Source organism: Aphelocoma coerulescens, chromosome 2 (assembly GCF_041296385.1).
Source record: "Aphelocoma coerulescens isolate FSJ_1873_10779 chromosome 2, UR_Acoe_1.0, whole genome shotgun sequence".
NCBI classification, from domain to species: domain Eukaryota; kingdom Metazoa; phylum Chordata; class Aves; order Passeriformes; family Corvidae; genus Aphelocoma; species Aphelocoma coerulescens.
Genome location: NC_091015.1, coordinates 48,304,016 through 48,328,772, shown reverse-complemented (window position 1 = coordinate 48,328,772; position 24,757 = coordinate 48,304,016). Strand labels below are relative to the sequence as shown.

At 39.6% G+C, this 24,757-nt stretch overlaps 1 protein-coding gene across 1 annotated transcript in view; it reads right to left on the bottom strand.

Annotated features, from left to right (window-relative positions):
• Positions 1 to 18,243, bottom strand: part of LRRC3B (leucine rich repeat containing 3B) — a 148,768-nt gene extending 130,525 nt beyond the window's left edge. Inside the window, exon 1 of the mRNA XM_069005824.1 lies at positions 18,167 to 18,243. The gene's annotated coding sequence lies outside the window, so the exon portion shown is untranslated. The remainder of the gene's footprint in view (positions 1 to 18,166) is intronic.
• Between the last annotated feature and the right edge of the window lie 6,514 nt (positions 18,244 to 24,757).

Genomic DNA, 24,757 nt, shown 5'->3' with positions numbered 1-24,757 from the left:
GAAAAAGAAAGCAATAACAGAGGGTCTGAAGCACCTCAGGCTTCAGCAAAAGAAATCTCCTTTGTACAAAAAATACCTTCTGCACTTACCTATGATCTGGAAGGAAAACCTCCTCCTTGTGTCAGAAGAGCTCAAATATGTTGGTGAATTGCTTTATCAGAGATGTATCTCTCGACCTTTGAAATTACAAATAACTGAATCTTGCAATTAGGGAAGACAGTACCAACTCACCTACAACTGAGTGTTTTATAGCCCACATCAGCAAAAGTATTTTTAGATCAAATTGGAAGTGCAGTGAGAGCCTGAAGCTGACCAGAATCATAATGCAATGGAAAACCTTACATAGACACCTGTTTCAAAGAGATTTCTGACTCAATTGGCAGATCAAAGAGTGTCAGCTACTGCTGATAAGCTCAGATAAGCCCCTGGAATCCTGGATGCTTTGCAGACCCCAAACCTCTTAACAGGAGAGGCTCACTTATCAGAGTTTCTTTGGGGTCTCCTGGAATTAACTGACAAAATTTCACAGTGTATAAAAGAGGTTATCTTGGGAATGAGCACTGCATTCCTTTCTCCCCAGGCCAGTATGCTCCCCTGTCACAGGTTCATCTCCCAAGTGCTCAGTGAAGTAAATTAGAGATTAAATTGAATGGTGGTTCTTATTTTTATTTCCCCAAGAATTAGTGGAACACACATCTGTGTCTGTGTGTATTAGAATACACACAGACGGCTAGAATGAGTATAACTTTTCTGTGAAGCAATTTCTCTCTCCCTTTATCTGTCACATACACGTACTCTATTTCCTCTTCTGATGACAAGACTGACCAGGGTGCTGATCAGCCACGTCGCTGATATTGACAATGACAAATCCCTTCCACAGCTCAGGAGAACCTTAAATAAATTCTCCCAAGACACTGGCAGACGTTCTCCTCCTTTCCCTGTCACTCATGGTGAAGGCTGAAAGGCTGATTAGAAATTATGCAGGGGCATTCTAGAATGGAAAGAATCTCCTTGATGGGGAATAAGTCAAGACTATAAAATGCATTTAATTCCTTCTCTTTCCTCCTTCAGTTTTAATTAGGATTAAAATATCTCTTCCAGATATTTTGGAATTACTTTCATTTTCTTACACTATGCATGAGCTTATCTGCTTGACATTATCCTGAAAAATACTGGGGAATTAACCACTAGAAATAAAACAGTTGGAAGGCAGACACATCCCAGCATAAAAATACAAGTCTCTATTCATTTTCCCACCCCCTCCAGAACATACGTACATCAAAAGTTTGTGGCACAAACCAACCCTAACATTCACATCCTTTCCTGCAAATGTATTTTCATTTGATTGTAACAAAGCCCTGTTTCTGGGACAAATGACAAGCAAAAGTGTTGGCAAGAAGTAGAAGCTTGGGTGGTCAGGGCTTGTCAGAATTTTACAGATTGCATTCAGCACTTCCCAGAACTAGGTGCATCATCTCCCAATAACATTTCATGCTTTATAAATACTACAGAAAAAAAGAGAACAAAAATCAGGTCACGACAAAGAACTAAGTCCACACTCAACCTAAAGCTCACAGTGTTTTTCCTTGCACAGCCATTCATTTCTCCCTGCCACACTTACATTTTCTGTTCCTCTCCTAACAGACTGCTCAGCCATTGGTACTTTTCACATTATGTAGATCCAGGGCATCATTTAAGACCTGAAACTTTGGGCCACAACCCTGAAATATCAAGCAGCCATGTTGGAGTCTAGCAACAAACAGGACAAACGTAGAGGGGCTGTGGCGTGAGCCACCAGCAGCCACAAGCACCTCTCCACACAGCAGAGCACTAGGGTTATGATGAAATAGAAGTGTTCCCCTTCCATAAGGAAAACCTTGAAAGCAACAGACTATGTTTGCATAAGGGAAGAAAGAAAAATTTCATTATAAACCTGTGGGATTTTGGTATAGATAGCCTTCAGAGCTGGGTGTATCTGTTTGATGCTGACAGCACCTTCCCTTAACTCTAGGAGAGTACAAGGCTGTAGAGAACATTAATATTTACCTTTAGGGGCTTTTACTCTGCCATAGTTATACAAATATCCACAGTAGGAACAGTTGTCATGGCGGACCCTGTAAAGAAGGCTGGGACTGTCACTCAGGCCAGCCTTGCATGCTGGATGGATTCCATGCCTGACTGTGCAGCATCCCCTCCAAAGCACAGGCAACTCCATGTGTCCCAGTCAGCCAGGACATGTGCATCCTGTCCTGTCTGAAGGGCCATATGTTTAGTGGGCAGGACTCAGTCGAGGGGTGGAAGTTACATCAAGGGAAGCACTGCTGGTGTATTTCTGCAGGATGAATGCTTACAGGGAGTCAGTATAACAATGGTTATGAAGCAGCACAGGCAAAGACAACTCTATAGTCCTCTCAGAGAGGGCTCCAAAAGTATTTGATACACCTTCACACTCGAGGGTGTTAAATAAACTTGTTTAGTGAGATGAGGCCAGGCACAACAGGTTTATAGAGTCTGATGATATGCTATGACACAAGATGCTAAACCAAATGGAGAAATGAGTCTACTCCAATATGACAACTTACATGTTACTCTATGTTAATCATTTTAGTAAGAAAGGTTAACTTTTCAAAGCACATTGTTCAGAATTTGTCATAATGACTGATGATGCTTCTGTTAATTTCATAACAAATTTTGCATTTTAAAAGCATTTTATAATCTTTTGTGCCAAATCTGGAGCTATACATCTGCCTATCTAGCTGCACCTAATTTTCAGGCAGATGTAACCCCAAGAACACTCATAGAGTTGAATTATTTTGAAAATACATCCCCACATTTGTGGACAAACTGGATCTCCTGACTGAATTGTCTCCCTTCTTGTGAAGCTCAGGTTGGTCCAAGTCTTTCTGTGAGGAACATCTTAGAACAAACAGAAGGAAAGAGGCAGGGAATATTCAGTGTTTACCTCTTCAGGTAATGAGTAGAAAGCTTTTTAATGGATAAAACTTCCATTATAAGTAGATAGAGAATATATTATTAGTGTTGGATTTAAGATCCAGCTTACTTTTGTGCAGGAAGATTTTGCTCCTTGACAAACAATCACACCACCTGCTTTTTTTTTCTCCCAGTAAGAAAACGCTAAAGCTGCAGAAATCCATTTTCCTAAATATTGCACAAGACTCAAAACTCTGGAAGACAGAAAGGGAGACTGTGAGACAATGAAATAAGGTGTCCTGAGGTAGGAGAGAGGCAAAAATATTACAAATAATTAATATTTATACAGCAGAGGTGGATTTCCTCAGACCTTCTCTTAATTGTAAAATAACCTGTTAAGCAGAAATGTGGATTCTGGACTGTTGATCTCATTTGGTCTGAATAATCCCAGTACAACTACATAACAGCTCTTTGATTACTCACTACAGCTGATTCTGGCAAAAGTTCAAGCACTGAAAAACCCAAACAAGATGCTTTTTGATCTCTCCACTCGTGTTTTCCACAGGTGTTTATCTCTGATATGTTCACAGTGAAAAATTCATTGCCCAAATGTGAGCAGGAGGGGTCTGTTTGGAAGCTTTTGGCACATTGGGTGTTCTTCTCACAGTAGAAAATTTCCAGTTGCAAACCTGCTGCCAGTACTACTTAAAAATATCAGAGTGGTACATCATCACTGCTGTCTGTATCCCAGGTTGACCTCTCTTGTCCCTAGGCCCTCTTCCTAGCCAGTGAGGGCATCACAAACAAGACATTTGCTGTGGAATTCAAACACAGACCTGGAGGAAAGCAACATGCCAAAAAGTTTCTGAAGCCCTTGACTTGAAGCTCTTTATGAGGATTATACTTTACTCACCTTAAAATGAAAGAAACCAGTAACTATATGTTAGGATGTTCTTAATTCATTGTTCTATGTATATTTTAACCAAAGTGTGAAACTACTTCCTATTAAGTTGAGAACAAACCTTAATTCAGACAGGTCAAGACTTTAATGTCCAATGGCTCCGGAGTTTTTAGTGCCTGGTGAAAGATTCTTACAGTTCAGCCTTCAAAGTTTGGACAGCTGGTACTGTAGGGCATATCCAGGGAGGCACAGCCAGCCTTCCTAACCCCAAAGCATCTTTCTAGCTACTCAGTCACATTGTCTCAAATATTAGGTGATATTTTTCCCTCTGGCAGCAGTCCTGGCTTCTGCCTTACCCACACATTATTCACTCCAATTTCCATTGCAAAGTCATCATGGGATTGACATTTTGCTCTTATTAGCACAGAAAAACTAAGGTAAATCAAGGAGTACCTGAAATCCTTACAGATTTAGTAATAGATTTTTAAAGTTGGCAGGCGTGCCATGGAAATTGTCAGAATACTTAGCCTCTTTTGTAAACCAAAGGCTAATATATGACCCAAACAATTATAGTCTGTGAACCTTCACAGACAGCCTAAAGGCAGCTCTAGCAGGTGAGACAGAGCAACAATTTGGAAAGAGCAGCAGGCAGTCAAGCACTGTCTGTCAGGATAAAGCTTCTCTTAGTTCATTAGGATCAAGAGGGAATCAGATAATTGGAATGCACTTGCACATGCACTCAGCTTTTGAAAACACATTTGAGCAAATGTTTTCTCTCCTAGACACAGTATCAAACTGCTAAAACAAATCTTTTCTTTGTTCTTGTTCAAGTGAGGTAGGAAAGAAGGAAGAGGAGGTAAGTTATTCCTTATAAAATATCAACCCACCTGCACCAAAAAGAGTCCTAAGGACCTTGAATGAGAAGTGTCTGGGTTTGCATTTAGCTCTGCTCAGCATTTGCAAAATAAGGGGAAAAAAGAGAAAAGAATTAAAAGCAACAGTGTCTAGGGAAGGAGAAAGCAAAAAAACTGTGACAGGAACACAGAAAAGGGTGGGCAAAACCACCTCAGACTTCAGTAAGAGTTCCTGATGCAGCACTACAGCTTATTTAAATCAATGTCTGTGAAGGATTTTCTGGCAAAGGCACCATGTCATTTCTGTAATAGTGAAAAAAAAAGTTACTTAAAAAAAAAAAGAAGGGAAAAAGAAAAAAAAAGCAGTCTTTACAATTACATGAAGCCAGACTTGAATAAACAAGTGGAACAATAGTGTGATTCCTTCCAAAGAGAATTTGCTGTCTCTTTTTTATCCTCTCTCTGCTGTTTTACTGAGGCTTAGGAAAAACAGAAAGTTGAAAACTAGCTTATCTGCTGGTCTGTTTGTCTCACAAATATGGGGGACAAAGAATGGGTTTCTGAACTTATCCTAGAAGGGAGGGGAGGGGGAAGGAAAGCTAAGCAGCAGCTCCCCCAGACCACTAACAAGGATGAGAGAGATCTTAACCCAGACAGAACCAGTGTCATGAGAAAGCACTTGCTAATTCATTTTAGAAATCTGGTGCTGACACACAGTGCTCCTGTTGACACACACCAAACCAAATGAGGGAAACTGGGAAAGAAAATGTAGGGAAAGTAAAAAAAAAAGTACATGTTAACAAATACTTTTTTTATTTTAAAATAATAGATGTACTGTTATAATTTAATAAAATTATTTATGTACTTTTAACAAAGGAATAGAATATTACTCTTCTTCCTGTGGGTCTCTTCTCTTGCATGCTTTGCCTCATGAGAGGCAGGACTCTGATTCTATATTGGGTTTATCCCAGTGAAAGATCACCACAGAAGTATCTGAATCAGGAGATGCTGTTAGTCATCCTGATAACTCACTGAATCAATCTGCAATCCCAGAACAAAAAAATCCCATTTCACTAGAAAGGGTTCTACTGAATTAAACTGAACTTCTGAAAAGTCAAAGGAGATTTTATTTTTATAAACATATATGTATATGCATACACACACACACACATATACACAGCAGATGGTTTCACCTCACTGCCTCCTGTCCCTGAAGAGATATTCTATGGTAACCAATGCACACAATCTTCCCCAGAATATAGTATCAGTGATACACTGTGATTCACACTCTCAGATTATTCAGCACAGAATATTCACTGAAAAGATTCTTTCACTAATCTCCCACACAACTTTAGTTACAGGCACAATAGTTACAGGCAATAAATAAATAACACACTTTGCTGACATTAGTGAGCTAAAATATTATTTTCTTACCTATTTGGTCTCTAACACAAGTCCTTTAAAAAATCTAAAATGATTGTTTCCCCAGTAGCCTTAACCAACCAAAATAATGATGAATTCTTCAAATTTATACAATATAAATCTTTACCATCCTCTGCCAGATATTTCTGGATAAATAAGTCTTTATTTCTTCAGTTCAGAAATAGTCAAGGCAGGGCAACATCATTGCATATAAATGCCTACTTCTAGCACATAAAACTGTGAATTTATATGATAAGTTCAGAATATCATTACAAAAAGTGAGCCATGGGACACATCCTGCTATCAGCTACAGCATTTTAAGCCTGCAATGAACCTGAATGGAGCTTCTCCAGATTTACACAGGATTAACATAGGTGGTGTATGGCTCATTTTGTTGATAGGATTTCCATGTGGTGAAATGAGTAGAGAGCATTTTAGGCAAAAGTCATGCATAATAAATTGCCTTTTTATTTTTTCCATCAAGAGAAATATTTTTTTCCATCTCTATAAAGAAAAAAGTACATTTTATATACTGTATTAGCCTGGGTGAAATTAGTAGCTTAACTGAAGAGTAATTGTGTAAGATAACAGTAAAATACAGATGTATTCTCAGGCTGGCATTTCAAAGGGATCTAATAACACAGTCTATGGAGAGAGCTTGCTCTTACAGCCCATGTCCCACAGGACTTGAGAATCATTCCTGAAGGTTGCTTTTGTACACTCCTGTTGTTGCTAGCCTTCAGCTACATGCACAAGGATTCCCACAACACCCAAAAATATTTGAATGTCTGGAGTATAAACACACTGAAAAGGGAATCAAGAGATGGGCTGAGTTTCCACTTCTGCCACAGGTAGCTGTGTGATCTTCACCAAGTCACTTCTGTTTCTGGCTCCCCTTCCATTTCAACCATCAACGAGGTCAAGAAAATGGGTCCTCATGATCATTCAATAGGTAGTGGAAGATCCCAGAGCTCAATCTGCAGTTTGCACACGGAGCTACCTGCACTAAATGCATTCCTCAACACTTAGCCTGGGTGTTAGAGTGCAGGGACAACAGGAATCACCAGAGAATAAGGATCTATGAGGATGGTCATGTTCACACGGTCATGTGAAAATACAGGGTAGATGGATCTTAATATCCGAGTAAATTTACATTTTGCTTATTGGTGGGAGAAAAGCATTTACAGTAGGAGGGTTTTGTAAGCAGCATCACTTGAATTATGAAAACAGGTACATTGTTTGGTACAGATTTATTACTATCTTTACTATTAATGCTTCAGGGCCACTGCCATATAAATGTGTTTATCAATCATTCATTAATGCAGATCATTACTATAAAATGATGCACTTGTGCTCTGTTAAACCATTACTTAGTGTTTCGTCAGCATTCTCTCAAATGTGCTTTAAATCAGGTTGTTGAAAATACTTGTAATAAATTCCTAAACCATGAGTGGTCATAAAGTCATTTACACACACAGAGCCTATTTTACTGTGTCTGGTCCTCTATATCATCAGACCATATTTCTTGAACCCTAGAAAAAATACTTATTAGTTGTAAAGTATGCCCAGTGGATACATGTCATTTCAGCTTTAAAATACCCTAATCCATTATGGTGACAACATATATATTATTTCTAACAGGCTGAAAAGAAATCTGAAAAGGATTTAATTAGAGGCTTCTGAATTAAAACATCAGAAGTGTAGTAAGAGACTGAAAGTGCCTGTGGTTTACATAAATGCTGGATAAAAATATGGAAAAACTCCTTTGACCCTTGAATAGATAATAAGAACATTAAGAAAGCTTCCCTTGTATGTTTTCAAGCTGTTGCTGAAAGGGTTTCCCAGTTAGGAGAAAAAGCTTCATTTAATTAAAATTCAGTCTAAATGTCCTGTTTACTTTTAGCTGTAAAGGTTTTGCACTATTAAGACAAATGCAGTCTACTATTATCAAAACCAACTGCTTTATAATTTATAAATGGATGGTGAGAATAGGTAGATGTACTCAGAACATTGTGTTTCCAATGTATTGCTGTGTTTTAAGGCCATAAAAGAATGATCTGGTATTCAAGCTGTCCAAAAAGTAATTTGCAATTCAGTACATTGTATTCTAATCAATAAATAATCATGAAGAGAGGAGTTACATGATATCTCATGTAACTAGCCACTGCTGGGTTTCAGGGAACAGCTCCCTTTCATGGATGCTGAATATAAAAAAAACCCAGAAAACATAAACCACCAAGAGCTTTGCAGTGTGAATGTTATCCCACTGTTTTGACGTGAGGCTTTAAATTACATGGGGGAAAAAAAGAAAAAAAAAGTAAAAACAAAAAAAGAAAAAAAAAAGAGAGAAAGAATCTTTTAATCATTTTCTGATAAATTTTATGGTAAACTTTTATCTTAGAATCACACCATACTCTGAGTTGGAAGGGACCCACAAGGATCATAGAGCTCAACTCCTGGCCCTGCACAGAACAATCCCAGGAGTCACACCATGTGCCTGAGAGTGTTGTGCAAATGCTTCTCGAACTCTGTCAGGCTTGGTGCTGTGGCCACTTCCCTGGAGAATCTGTTCCAGTGCCCAACAATCCTCCTGGTGAAAAACCTTTTTTTAACAACCAACCTAAATCTTTCCTGACACAACTTCAGGCCATTCCCTCAGGTCCTGTCACTGGTCACTACAGGGGAGATATCAGTGTCTGCCCCTCTTCTCCCCCTCATTAGACAGCTGTAAAGTACAACACATCTCCCCTTGGTCTCCTCCAAGTGAGGAGGACAAGCCAAATGTCCTCAGCCACTCTTCATATATCTTCCCCTCCAGACCCTTCACCATCTTTGTTGCCCTCCTTTGGATGCCCTCTAATAGCTTAGTATCTTTCTTATATTGTGTCACCCAAAACTGTCCCCAGCACTGGAGGTGAGGCCGCCCCAGTGCAGAGCAGAGCGGGACAATTCCCTCCCTTGCCCGGCTGGTGATGCTGTGCCTGATGCACCCCAGGAAACGCTTGGCCCTCCTGGCTGCCAGGGCACTGCTGACTCAACTTGCCATCAACCAGGACTCTCAGGTCCCTTTCCCCAGTACTGCTCTCCAGCCTCTCATTCCCCGCTCAGTCCGTACATCCAAGGTTGCCCCATCCCAGGTGCAGAATTCCCCACTTGTCTTTGTTGAGTGTCACATGGTTGATGATAGCCCAGCCCTCTAATTTGTTGAGGTTTCTCTGCAGGGCCTCTCTGTCTTTGAAGGAGTCAACAGCTCCACCCAATTTTGTATCAACAGCAAATTTACTTAGTATTTCTTCTGGTCCTGCATTCAAATTGTTTTTGAAGATGTTGAATAGCACTGGGCCTAAGATGGAGCCCTGAAGAACCCCACCATTGCGGGGAAAATAAAAGCCATATTTGTTTACTCTTACTATACTGTCAGCTTCAGCCATTTCCTACACACAAGCTATTTCCAAACTGCTTATCAGCTCAAGGAATTACTTTTCTCTTGTAAAATAGTCTTATTTAATCACTGCATGTATTTGTGCCATATCAGTCTGTGCCTTCAAACACTTGCATGCCAAGAACAAGTTAGTCTTGCCTCACTGGTGCTGCAGAGACAAAAAGCACAGTGGGAAAAAGGAGAACCACCTGTACACCCAGGCACAGCCATCAATATAACCTCCTTTAAATGAGAAAACACCCTCCCAGAAAGTTGCTCCCCTTGTTTCATCCAACTAAAACAGATAGCTCTGCTTCTTCTGGTGGTGTTGCCATGGTAGTCCCAGGCTCCCTGCAGTACTGAAACATATCCAGGAGGATGTGGAAGTGCTTACACAGGTAAGCTGGAGCACAGAGAGTGATCCTGCTGCAGCTTCCCTTAGGCTTGTGCAGAAGTACCCAGTATGGTGATAGCAAAGCTTGTTTGAGAAAAGGTGTTCTGCACCACCTACTTCCCAGCCATATCCGAATTGAGCCTTGGCCACCTAGCTCTCACCAATCCACCTGAGAGCTCCCTGCAAGTTCCAAGCCATCTCTGTACCTCCAGCAACAGCAGGCTGAAGGGACGGCACATCACGGAAAGAGTCCTCACTGAGCTGGCCTCAGTGGTAAGATTTCAGCAGAGCCTGCATTTCACCCCTGCTCACGGATGAGAGGTGGAAGGATGGAATGGGATGCAGGGCAGATGAGTAGCTACCAATAGTGACTCTCTGGGCCTCCCACGTGGAAAAGCAGCAAAGCTGCTAGAAGGAGATTCCATCTGCTCCTGGTAGGGAGCACAAATATAAATAACACTGGATGGCCAGTGTTATCCAAGGCAGCTGTTGGATCTAAAAGAATCCTAATACTACAGTATCTGGCAGTCTGCACAGAATATTTAAGAAGATCTTAAAGAATTCTAAATTTAATTTTTAAGCTAATGTAAACGTGAATATTTTCTATGCAAATATAGAAGTGGGGAAAAGCTACTGCAATACTTTGTAAAAAAATCCCTGTTTGGTATCACTGAGCAGTAGCATTTTACCAGAATAGACCCAAATATCTCTATACAGGCAGATTGGTTTAAGTAGGTAGCAGAGGGCATTTTCCTCATGCACTTCAGATTCAGCCTTGTCACACAATAACCTGTTTGCCACTGTACTCAAAACAACCTGTGTAAAGAATCTTGATGATGGCTGAGAATTAAAAATCAGCTTTGATAATTTCCTAGCTCCTGAGCTAGAGAAAAACAACCTGTATCATGCAAATACTGTTCCCTTGGAACCACATTTATTTAGCTGCTGATGAGCAAAGAGAGAAAGTCCTGTTCTTTCCTGTTTTTTTATGAAGTGGCACAAATCCTGTGCTACAATTCTTCCTGTAGCTGTGTCAAGTGATGGGATAACCATTTGCTCCAAACAATACGAATTATGAAATGGGGGGAACACCAAACCAAAAGCAGAAAGAGAAAAAAACCCAAAAAAATCAGCAGTTGTCCATTTAAAAAGGAACAAATCATCATATTTGTGTGTACAAAAATATCTTAACACAAAGATCACTGCTAGAAGTTTTACAAAAATCCGATAAACACTGCTTCATGTTTTTGCATCCAGAGAAGCATTACATGTCAGTTTCTAAACCACACTTTGAAAGACCTTCTAATATAGGCTTTGATTTAGCAGAGCTGTTCAGCATGCAGGAGACCATAAGTGTATACATAGTGTGGGTTTATTACTGAAGATGAAAAGGACATACAAACAAGTGCTTAGCTGAACTGCAGCTGTAGTGAATTCTTTTCAGAAACTGCTGCCTAACAAGAACATTAAGTGGGTCATCTGTTTCTCTCCATCTTCTCCCCTCCATTTCATCAGGCAGTATCAACTTTGATTAGGAATGAGTGACAAATGTTTCTTTGATAGATCTAAACTTTTGCTTTACATGACTAATTTGTATATAGCTTCTGCTGTAGTTCTAAAAGACACCCATTATTTTTTTATCCCTGTGCAGGAAAAGAGAAGACTAAAAGATCTGACTTTCCTGACTTCTACCAATCTGTTCTTTAACTGCAACTACCAGAAAGAGTTGTGCAAACAATCATTCATGCCACCGATTTTTCAAAACTTCTTTGCTCTGGGGTTTGACGCACAGCATGAGTGATTTCCAATTAACTCAAAGGACCTTTTTTCTTCATAAGTGTATGAATGAAGCCCATGGGAAAGAGAAGAACCTTCACAGCTATTGAACTGTAACTGTTAAGTACTATTGTTTGTTGTGCCTATTCCAGCAACCAAAGATGACAATAAAATAAGGTATGCTGTCAAGTGTGTCCAAATGTTTTGTCACGCTTGACATGCCATTAGATGGTTTAAGAAACACACAGAATCTGCAAGTGATGCAGTATAGATCTGCTAACTTCCCGGGAGAAGATCTGGGAACATACCATTGAGGCAGTTGTAGACTCAGAATTCCAAATTTTCTCTTATTGACGTTCATTTCCATTATGTGGTATTTCTTTTTTGTTGTTGTTATCTGTCAACTTAAAAGCAAACAAACAAACAAAACAAACAAAAAGAAACCCCAAAAAACCCCAACCAACCAACCAACCAACGAAACCCCCAATCAACAAACCAAAAATCAAAAAAAACCACAAAAAAATCACCACCCAACCCCCCCCCCCCCCAAAAAAAACCTCCAGAAAAACAAACAAATTTAAGATCAAGAGGGGTTTCATCACTCTCCTGATAGCTATTTTCTGTTAAATTTTACCCCCGACCTCCTGCATTCCAATATAGAGCTAATGACAGACACAAATGACAGACACAAATAGAAGTGTGTATTTCTATTTTATTTTGAAGTAATTTCAGTTTGTGATGCAATGTTCCATTATTGCCTTTCCCCATTGTTCCTCTCCTCAGTGTGTGATTTTCATTCTTCCCTGTAATGGCCAAGGACAGCAGTGTAGTTTCTTTTGTTCTTTTTCATTTCCTTCATAGAATAAACCAGTTGAATTGCAGTAATTCACCATGTGAAATGTTTATTTTTAGTGCTGACCCCTTTAGGGGGAGAACATTTGCTCAGGCACAATCAAGAAAACACAGGTGATGATGATACACTCAAGACCTGTAATGGAAGTACCTGTTTATACAATGGCACATCACAATTTAAAGGCGCATTGAGAGTAATTTGTCACCCAGGGTCACACTACAACAAGAGAGCTAGAGAAAAGCAAGGACCAAAATCTAGTCTATGAAGCTTTTCTAGAGGAAACACTACTAATAATAATAAACATTAAATCTTCTAAAATACGTCATTGAGTTACCCGATTTGGATCTCTGGGTGCATCAGAAATTGAGTCAGTGCAAAGAGAAGGAGCAGAGATCTCATTGTCTACAGACACCACTGTCGGAAAAGATACATATATTTGGAAGGAAACCAGCAGCTAATCAGACGTCCCGATTTAGACAGAGCCTCTGAATGAGTGCTTGAATGAGAAGACTTAGAATGAACTTCTGGAAGAGACAGCTAAGTTGCCATTAGCTGCCCAGATCACTTTCTGAAATTCTCTGACCTGCTGAAGCAGCTCAGTTACGCCTGGAAGTAAAATAGCCCAGTCTTCCCCCAAACCACCTGTCATTCAACTCCCAGGTTCATTAGCACAAGCAAGGAAAATTTGCACTTCATCGAGGCAAATCTCAGTTTGGCTGAGACATATCCACCAACTGCTGCAGGAGCAGCATCTCATAGCTCCTAAAAGCTCTGCTCAGTATTTATTGCTCAACTATTTATGCAGTTATAACACACAAGGGCTTGGTGAAGTACTTACAGCCACTTGAATATCTTTGTAAGTTAAGTAATCAGGTGCCATCAGAATGCAAACAAAGGAAATGATGGAAGCTTTCACTGAGGGATTTTGTCTTACCTTTCCTATCCTCTCAAACATCTTGAAAAATGCTTGACAAACTCTCATGTTATACTAAGCTTCTTCCTTCTGATGATACCATCAGAAAGATTAAACCCCAAAAGTAACTGCCCAATTTTATCTCCTTCAGATTATTAAAGTTGAGATCTATTTTTGGCTTCAGCTTTTTAAGTTAAAAGAGACTTTTAGGAAGCTTCCTGTGTGAGCATCTCCATCTGAAATATTCAATAAGATTCTGTTATTTTTTTTTTTTTCTCTCGGTCTCTTTTTTCAGCTACAACAATGGCTTCGCTAGAGCTAAATGAGTTTCCCAGGAATTACTCCACATTGACAAGCAGGCTTCCCCTGGAAAGGCTGCCACGTGTCCTTGGTTTCCCAGACACAGCCTCTCTTTTCACTCTTCTAATTCCAGGTCCACCTGTTTTCCCAGACAAAGAGGGGCAAGCAAAATATCCATAAGTGCGGCCTGGTGGATCTCAAAGTCCCATCTGGGATGGGATATTTTACAAAGAAAATAAAATTTAAAAGAAAATGTCACAAAAGAGGAGTTTAATTTCTGGTACCCTGGTATGACACCTGTTCTCAGCTTGACCTGGAGGAAATAATACAGTGGTTATATTACAGATTTTTAAATTTTTTTAAATAAGTTTCAATAAAACCTCCAAGAGGCATAAAATCATTTATGATTTTTTGGCATCTAACTTAAGCCTCATTTTCTTCTCTTGCTGTGGCCACCAAGGTGAGCTGTTGGGGTGCCCTGCATTGCCAAGGCACAGCAGTTGGCAACCTGCACTTTGAGCAGCTGGTCCCCAGCCCACCAAGCCACAGGCTCTGGTGAACTCCCCCTTTCATATTCACCAAAACTGCAAATAAAATCACACATTCCCTTTAGCCATTACAAAAATGGGCTCTCCAGCAAAGGACAGCCCAGAGGCAGCAACACTTCAAAGCACAGCACTCCACGCCATGAATGTGACTCAGATTCTGCAGAGGGCGGTTATAGCAAGCCAACTCACTCTGGAAGATTTTCCCTACTTTTGTCACAATATGGGTTTTGATTTAGGAGAATCTACACAGAATGATATGTGGGCTTCTCAATTTCCACCCTCCCAAAAACATTAACTGTCTACCCAGTGTGGTTTCTCAGCACTGTTTTCTGCAGGAAACATCCTCTGATGCAGCATCATGGTTCCTTTGCTACTGTTCTTGGCCAAATAACTTGAAGTACAGAAGTCAAAATGAGATTAATAAAAAGAAACAAGGTCAAACCTTTCATCAAGTTCAAGAGTTCTGTTTTGCAGTTGAGTGAAGTAATGTCTCATTCTCACTTAAATTCATTCCTCCAGCACCAAAGCTTACTAAATAATTATACTAAAGCCAATCCTGATTAAATCTTTTGTACTTTTAGAATTAGAACATCAATTAAATTAGACAAGGATTGCAAAATCCTGAATCTTCTCCATATCCTTCCTACCAGAAAAAAAGTCTGCTTAATGATCTCCATTTCAAAAACAAATTCAGCGAGTTCTCTCTGAAAACCAAAATCCTTCTCCCACTTATGCTCCTGTGACTTTTGGTGGCTTGGTCCTTACTGTAAAATAGGTATACCACAGCAAAAAAAAAAGAAAAAATGGAAAAAAAATCAGAAGTGTAATTTTCATTGATGGAATCAAAGCCTTAATGAAAGATCAAGGAATTCAGACTCACAGTTCCTAAAGAAGTGTTGCTAAAGCATAGCAATCATCCTCTTCAGCAGGCATTTCTCAGTTGACATTACAGTGTAAAAGTCACATAAGAAGGGCAAAAATATCTTGGCATGTCTCCTCTTTTTCTCTTTTTTTTACTCAAAGCAAATAAACCAATTTCAAGACATAACTACAAAATTATTCAGAGCAGTTGCTATACTTTTCCAGATAAGGTTTTTGTGCATTTTATTTTTAACCAGTTAAGAAATGAAAATGATTGAGTTCTTATTCAAAGCTAACATTTCTCTTGCCTCTGGTACCCACATGCATTTGCATGGGAGTCTTCAGATTAGACTGGTACAATTTAAGTACTAGCCTCTCATTAACGTGCAAGTGATAGCTCCAGCATTCAGATTCTCTGCAGAGCTATTCAAGTGAGGAAAAGCAGGCATTTCTTTATTTTCTTTCTCAGAAGCACCTCATTTATATAGTAAGTAGGACATGCCCAAAGAGGATGTCCCCAATTACAAAGCATTATACTCACATCAACAAATTCACACTTAGAAAATAACCCAAGTCCACCAGTACACGAATGCTGCCTGATGTAATTTATAGCAGCTGTTTCAAAGGCACACTTGCATTAGAGTGGACAGTAGCACAGGTCTTCTAGCTAAATGCACTTAGTTCATCACTCACTACAGCACCAAACACTTAATACACTGAGGGATGGGGTTTTGCTTCCCTGTTACCAGCCCTCATTACAACAGCAGGCCCCTTAAATTACATGCTGCAAGTACACAGAAGTGCCAAAGCCATTAATCTGAAGACAGGTTTCCTCAGAGCCAACACTTACTTCTGGTGGGTATTTTTTGGCTTATACACCCACTTCAGATTAACTTTGCTCATTATGATGGTTGAAACTGGCCTTTAAGACATGGCTTCTTAACACAGGGAGTTATGTGAAGAGAAGCTGTTGCATTTTGCCATTATTGAACTGTAAATAAAGAATAAAGCGGTGCAGAAGAAGGAACAAGTTGGTCTGCATTCAGCTACAAGACCTTCTAAGATGCACTTTATTACTCATTCAGGAGAAGCTTTTGTATTCCTAAATCCTCCACCCAGAATTAAATGCATACCACCAAGGAACTCTACAGAATTATCATAGCTTGCCTTCCTCTGGTAGCAGAGAGCTAGTTTATGAGGCCAGAAAGGTGGTGTTTTAAAGATGTGCAGCACTTGGAATTTATGGTGTAATTAGCACACAGTAGTCATGGGCCCAGTCTGTGGTATATCAGTATAATGCAAGTTGTTCACTAACTTGCCTCAGCTGCTGTTGTGAGGGGGCATCTGAGACAGGGTTCAAACTATCCATTGGATCGGAGCATTTTTGCTTGCAACAGCAAACCTGTCCTTTTTTAAAAACCCTTCTATTTGACTTTCAAGGCCTATCTACATTCTGCACCTAAAAGAATCTTATTCCTAGAGATGGTCACAAAGAATACCCACCATCACCACTGCTTTGCATGCAAATTTAGATTATAGTCTTAGCCTTGGAGAGAAGAAGTTAATGTTATGGATACACTGCTACTCAGGGATTACACTCCATGCTCTTGAAGCAAAAAAATACTTAAAATTCCAGTCATTCCACACTAAAATTTGAAAGCATTAGAAGCCTCCATACGCTTTTCAGGGATCAGGTGAAAATAAATTGAGTAACAGGTCCCATAAGTTCTTTTGAGCAATCAGAGATGAAAATTATGCATTTGCTCTGCAGCATTCCAGTGTGTATTTTGATGCAGCGTAAATTAATTGTCTCTGCTAATTTACTCCAGTTACTTCACAGTCTTGTTAATTAGGCAGCTCTGTGACACATTATTGTGTTCCAATTCCTTCAGAACTACAGCTTACTTTGCTGTTGTTTTTTAACTCATTGAGCATATAGATATATACAACATGTCAAGAAGCAAATGCTTGTGGGAACTAATCCATCAATATCTTATTTAAAGACAAGATTTGCTTCTTGCTCATCCCCCAGAATGATTCCATCAATAGCCTGGAAGGGACTGCCTACCCAACAGACCTCTCATCCTACAGCTGCTTCCCTTCTTTCTGTGTCCCTGTCCAGAAACAGAGTCAGGAATCTGTGGTTGCGCTTCTTTCTCTCTTGCGCTCTGTGGTTGCACTTCTTTCTCTTTTGGCTGGGGTGAAGAAAGGAATCCCCATTTCTACATCTATATCCAAGACAGGAGGGAAGGAAAAAGAAGCAGGAGTTCCTCACCAAGCCAAGCATAGGCAAAGTATGTTCCTGAGCCAGGAAGCAGGAGGCTTCCATGAAAAGCCTGCTGCAATAGCAGTAAGTATTTTAACTGAGCTGCGTCCAAACCAGCCTGCTTTAACTGTGTATATGTTATCAACATTATTCCCATACCAAATCCAAAACACAGCACTGTACCAGCTGTTTGAAGAAAGTTAACTCTATCCTAGCCAAAAACAGGACAGTACCTAGGCTAGCCCACCAGTCTTCACAACTTTATGTGCTACTCAGCTTAACGTGTGCTTTAGCTGTGTCTTTAGTACAAGCACTATTGCATTTGTAGCATGAGTAAACCTGCTCCACCTTCACAGGATCCATGCAAGTTAATACAACAACCACTTTCAAGTAATATTTCTGCAATACACAATAATGAAAAGCATTCTAAAGTTTTATTTCAAAACATAGTGGGAAATAAGAAGATTCCTCATAAACCTTAGCCCCCATCTAGAACAAAAAGAAGTAAAGACACAGAGTTATTCTGTTCAGTCTTGAGAAGAAAATGCCAAGCAGTCCTCAGTAAAAACTTTCAAGAAAGAAAATGCTTCCTCCTCTCCCTTTTAGCCAAGGAAATTGGAGAGGAAAGAAACTAAAACAGGCTTTGATTTGCCCCTATTCACTTTTGTCTGCACAACAGTTCTCCTCACCTCCAAAGGGCAATAAAAAAGAAAGCAGCTTCCCTACCTGGCTCAGAAGCAGCATCCAAAGAGCAGGGCAGCACCCTATAGAGGAGATAGCTCACCCTGGAGGGCTGATTTCCTCCAAGCAGCTGAGCTAAATGGAGGCATGCAAGCCCTAATTAAGGAGGTTCGTCTAACTTCTGCTTTAGTTAGCATGGGGCAGCAAGAGTATTAGCATATAAACTTTGGAATGGGTAAAAAGCAGCTGTCACAAAAAATGGATGTCTGTCACATACAAAAGAGTAGAACAGAGTCAAGAATTGGATTAAAGGGAAATAACTGAAAACAGAAGGTCCTCTACCAACTGAAGCTCACTCACAAGTATTTCTTCTTGTTAATTGTGTGCAAACTAGTCTTGCCCTAACGAATCTGTGCAGACTCTAGACAAGACCTATATGGACTACAGGAAAGAAAAAGAAAATTATTTTCTGGAGGGAAGTTGTCACAGTGAGTTAAGGAGTTAGCAAAATAAGCTGTGGAGGAGGCAGTCTCTTCCACATGCAAAGCTGGAAGGGCAGAGATTCCTTACAGAGAGGGTCCACCCAGCGAGAACAAGTGGTGCCATGATAAAGAGAAGAATAGCTGGGGCAAATATCTGTCAGCTTTCAGTAGAAATACCAGCTTTCTAACTCTGTAGAGAGATGGAAAAGAAGTACCTCTGTAAGTGTTTGCTGCTCAAGATCTCCTTCCACCTTTCTTTTGTGCACAAGCAGAAAAATGCTGGGACAATGGGAAGCTGCAATACATTTAAGCACTAATTTTATGTATTTATGTGGGTTTTATACATATATGTGTTGGGGTTTTTATCATGGAAAGGTCTTATAGTTTATGTTCATGCAAAGTCTGTAGTAACCTCTGCTGCATTATGCCACCTCTGCATGTCACCAGTAATGATAATTACCAGTGACAAAATGATAGGGCAAGACTTTGTCAAGGTTACAAGATACTTGTGGTGTTGGACCACTCCAATCCTCAGTGCTGGCACACTTAGTTTTCAGATGGAATCATACAGGGATTTTATGCATAAACAAGAAAGTAAATGTGGAAGGATCATCCTTACAGTAGCAAAGAACTATAAATATCAATCAAATCCAACTATCCTAAAAGAATATATGCCTTACCGTAAACAATACCATACAGCTCCGGATCTTTTAAGTGAAGCTTTTCCTTGGCTAGAACTACCTTACAAGACTGAAATTTCATCATGTGTTTATTTGTGTGTTACTCTGTGCTATACTTGTGGTAAATTTGCGATGTAGTTAGCAGGGAAAATTCTTGCATTGTACAGCTGGTTTAGAGTTGGTGTTGCAAGTTATAAAATAACATCTATTACATCTCCAAAAGTATTCTTCTAAATATTTCTGGCAGATAGGCTGCAGGAACGGAAACCTCAGCACAAACAGGTTTTGCACCTCCCCTCTTTTCTTGCCTGATAAAGACCTTGGTAAATCTAAACCCTACTTTAAGGTTATAGAGACATAATAAGGTTGTAATAATACAGTGGTGCGAAAAAACTGCTACCTGCCAAACATACAGCAAAACATATATGCCAAACAGGAGAGTCTGCTATATCAAACATAACCCCATTTGAAAATATTTGAAAAAATACCCAAGTAACAAAACCAGAACTAGCCTTTATTGGTTTCAGGCTGAATATGTTTTAATGCTTTAGAATAACTGATGAAATATTGCCAAAGGAAAAAAAAAAAAAAAAAAAAAAAAAAGATGACCCTGCAGACATTTTATTCTTCCTATGTTGGGGGAGATCCGATATTTATTTCAACTGAATGACTAATTAACAATTCACTTTATCAGGGCAGGACTCCTGGGGACAGCACCACTGGCCTTTCATGCTGTCTTTGTCTGTGAGGGTCTTCAGCTCCACTTGAAGTCAGCAAGGGTCTCTCAGTAAGCTTATTTGTGCACAGAGTCTCCCTAAAAGTCAGTGCCCCCCAGAAAAAAGAGGAATAAGAGAAGTCCCTATCCAAATCAGAGGTCAGGGTCATAATGCAGGTAGAATGTATTGACCCAGTATTTTCTTTATGGTTCCAACCCACAGCCTTGTTCAGAGTACTTCCAGGGCACAATCTCTAGGTCAGGTGTCTGTGTGGGTGGCTCTGTCAACAGATCACCAGCGCTGCAAAAGAGCAATGTCATTGGAGTACACCTCCTCAAAACATACCAGAATGTCAAGAAGAGTCAGAGGAAGACTAAAGGAAGAAAAAGGAGTAGAGCTAGCAAGTGTCAAGGAAAGCAAGTGCAAAATCAAGAATTGTGCCCCATGCAAATTTCTCACTTTAGTGTCAGAAATTACAGCAGTTCCACATGTTATGAACTCCAGCTCTATGGCAACCTTAGTAAAGTCATTGCATTGATATGTGAACACGTCATTTTATAATTACTCTAATTTTATTTTAGAAAGTTAAGTTCCTCATTATGCACTAATCAGACTTCTAATCCCTCAGCACTCCCTACTCTTCCCTCCTTAGGGAAGCCACAGAGACTTATCAAATATGCCACCTTCTTTTTTTAATGTGCTCATAAGAAGTCATCAGATAAGAGACACTCTGGCATCAGAAAAATGATTAAGCTATTTATAGTGAATATATCCACAAATGAAGATACTATTAATTCAATAAGAACTATATTAAAAGATCTACTTTTGAATAACAAAGCCTCCTTCTCAATTATTTTAAAATCTAGGCATTATGCATTAACTACAAAAGTTACTCTCACACTACTTCCATGCAAGGATGTAATAATAAACAGAAAGCAAAAGTTTTGTTCCAGATGAATGTAAGAACAGACATTATGGGTCTAATTAAAGGTGTCTTCTCCACAGCATTGAAGCAAGTGTATGGGCTCAGATATACCATCCAGCTTTTGGCAGTCAGCTCAGGAGCCTGGTAAGCTGGGAGGTTTATCATGTCTCATAAGCCACAAACTTGAAAAAAATATAAAAATGTGACTGTTTGTCACATCCGCCCTGGCCACCCATGCCAGAAATAGATTCTTGTGTTGAGGCACACAAAACCTAGACTGAGGCAACTGGTAGCTGGTAATATCTGGCTCATCTACCTACGATTCAGGAAAACTTCTGAAGCTGTATATACAAGTTCAACTCTCCTGCAAGTTGCACGTTATCACAATGTTGAGTAAAGCATGTGTCAAAAGGTTGTCCTGGGAAGGGATGTCCTTAAAAAAAACCACCCAAAATTATTTTGCCTCTCTGACTAAAATATGGATTTCTTTTTTTCTTTCTTTTTTTTTCCCCTTCACATTCAGGTAATTGTAATAAAAATCTCTTCAGAGCTTTGCAGCAATAGTTCTCCAAAATATTGGTTAAAATATAAGCCCTTTTTGGATTTGCAGCTTTTTAATTTCATTGGGTAACAATTACTTGTTCCTGCACCTTCTGGAGAGTGAACAGAAAGGGAAACATGTCCTTTATTGTTTGTTGATTGTGTCCTGGGGATATTGTTATTTCTCACTTTTAATCTTTTCCTCTTTTCTTTCTCTTAATCTATGAAAGTTTCCCATGCAGCTAAGGCTGTTTGCTTTCCTGAATGTCTTTTATTTCAAAGGAACCCTTTCTGAGACACAGCAGTAGAACTGTACCTACTGTTCTATGTGAGGCTGGCAGTGACATGTTCAATTTACATTATGGCTTTCTCATATTTTCAGTATTGTTTCTCATCTTATTCTTCTTTATCGTCCAGCTATTTCAGTTTCCTTACATCCATTTATTCTTTTTCTTGCTTATGCTGCTGCTGAAAAATATTGAGCTGGGAGGCTTTTTCTGATAACCACTCAGTATTGCACCAGGGTCTTTCTGTGAGGGTTTATAGTTAATTTAGTGATCACTAAAATGATTTTTCCATTATCCTTTATAAAGTGTGTACCTCACACGGATGAAGATTATTTTCTACATAAACAAAGGTCATATTTCTAGCTTACAGAAGACACTACATCTTAAACTTGCCACAAATCAAATACAAAATATAATTCATCCTATATTTCTGACCAGTGTAATTTCTGGAGTACATAGGTTTGGGGAGGGAAGGAAAGAAGAAACGTTTCTTATCACTATTTAGGCAATCATGGAATTTTCCATCAAGGGTTTTGGAGTGCTCCAGCAACTAACTGTTGTTTAACAGGCAAACAACAGCCACAGGAATCATTTCCCAAATTTAACTCACTTTTGCTGTGTAAAACGTTCATAATACATTAATTTACACATTTTCTAACTCTTCAGCAAGTCTCTTTCTCCACACGTATGCAAACAAAATCATCCATAAAGTACTCTCAAACCCACAACACGGAGCACATTTCTCATACGAACTGCTGCCCACAGCAGCAACCCTTTAAATATTGATTTTCTGTGACTTCCTGTTGTTCTATTCTAAGACCACACAAATTTTGCCTTTTCTGTATGGAATGACAGATAAGACAGTATGCCTAGATTGAAACAATACTAATTTCTTCAGGGCAAAATAATAATCTTGACCTTCTCCATGAACCCTATTCAAAATGGCAAAGCCTCTGTATTATGCAGTCTTGTTAAGACAGCGTGCAGTGGTTTGGTTTAACCTCATCAACTGATGGTCCAAGGATTAATTTTCAAAGAGGATTTTATAGTGCTCAGTAAATACATAATCTAGCAGTGGTTCTTGTTCTCTCCATCTTCAATTAAGAATGCATCTGTTTGTCTGAATTAATCTGAAAAATAGGAGCGTGGTTCAAAACAGTCACGTAAGTCCAAGATAGTTAATTTAATGTGCCTTTGGTGCTGAGTGACAAAAATTCGTGGCCAACTGCAAGGCAGGTCCCTTTCAGCTCACACTGGCCATGCTGGTGTGGAGTGCACTGAGCATCTTAACCAGTCAGACATGGGAAGTAGAGGAGGGTTTAGCTCTGGCAGAAAGCAGTGAATCATGGATAATACTTAAGCTTTTCTGGTTTATTATAGAAAGTGTCAGGCAATGTTATATGAGGGAAGAAAGCAAAGGGTAAGAACGATAATTACCACGAAATTCATTGCCCGAAGTGTCAGACAAAGTAATAACTGGGATTCTTTGTATTAGGAGAACAGGTAAAATTGGCAACATGAGCAAAGACTTTATGAGAGTTCTAAGGTCCAAGTGAAAATATATTAGACAAATGTAAAACTTTAGTGTTTCAACATAGAAAGGTTGCTATGAACACTGGATTTTACTGCACCACTCTCAGCCAAGAGACATATTGAGGCTTGGAGCAGGGCTGTTTGGAAATTAAATCCTGTTCATACGTGGGTAGGCAGCACCATGAAATAAAGCATAGCAGGACAGTTATGCATTAAGAGCAAATAACAAAACTAAATCACATCTTGCACCTTTAGAGGCTAAATCATGTAAATTATGCAGTCCTGAAGTAGGTATTCAAGGGCAAAATAGGCCTGTCTCTCTTCAGCCTGCTCTGTAGCACTTGCCAGGGGGATGTAGCACTGCAAAGCAAGTGACTGTACTACGGGTTTTTCAAGTTTCTTCTAACAATTGCCCCAGAGCTTCCATGAAGACCACAGCAACATCCAGTTTGCACCCTGACATACCTGGCCTCAAGCACTGTTTTGGGTGCCAAAACATCCTATGGATCAGACCTACTGGTTCCCTCCACGACTGAGGATTTCCAGGCCCAGGTAAGCACTCTGCAGATTCCCACAGAGAGGACTGTCCAGGTACAAAAAGGTGGGCTAACACCTGATGGCAGGGGAAAAGAGAGCTTTAAGAGGTGAGACCATTAAAACAATGGCTCTCATTTCCAGAATGGCAAGAAGCATTTCTGCTTCCTTGGGATGGGAGAGGGATTTGACACTCACAGTTTTGAGATTTATATTTTCAAACATCCTTTTCTCTGATTGCTGTGGTTGTCTCTGGAAAGTCAATATATACAGATGATGAACATGATCACCCTCAGGATTAAACAGATGATGTGCTTTAACAGGTATCAGAAGACTTCCTTCTGATGTGATGAAGGGGTCTTCACTTCAGAAAGCATTTTTCACAATATCACATACTCAAGGTTAATACCAAAATCTGAGGTGTGGGAATCATGAAACAAACGGAAAGATGGCCTAGAAAATTCAGAAGAGTTACATGAAGCACAGGGAAAGGACTAAAAAAGCAGCTGCATCTTGCATGAATGATAGAAACACTGAAAGAATGGTTAACAAAGGAAACCAGATGCAACAGAGAGATGTTGAAAGGCTTTGATCATTCAAAGGTTTAAACCTGACTGTACTTAATGCTGATGGACAGATATGAAGCGAGGATGATAAAAAGAATGAGATGCTAAGCAATAGCATTCAGCTTCATGAAGAATGAAAAGTGAAAAGGGACAAAAGAGTCAAAGAATCAAGCAAAACTAATCCTGTCTGGTATAAACACCTAATGGAAATGGGCCCTGTAGAGGAAAAGACAGCATGGAGGAAAAAGATCCTAACCAAAACCCCTCAGCATTTGCATCATACATCAGGAGGTTGTAGAATATGACCCAGTGGGAGCAAAAATGCTCCTAAAGGTGCAGCCAGATCATGGAAAAGAAAAGGAATTTGCTTCTC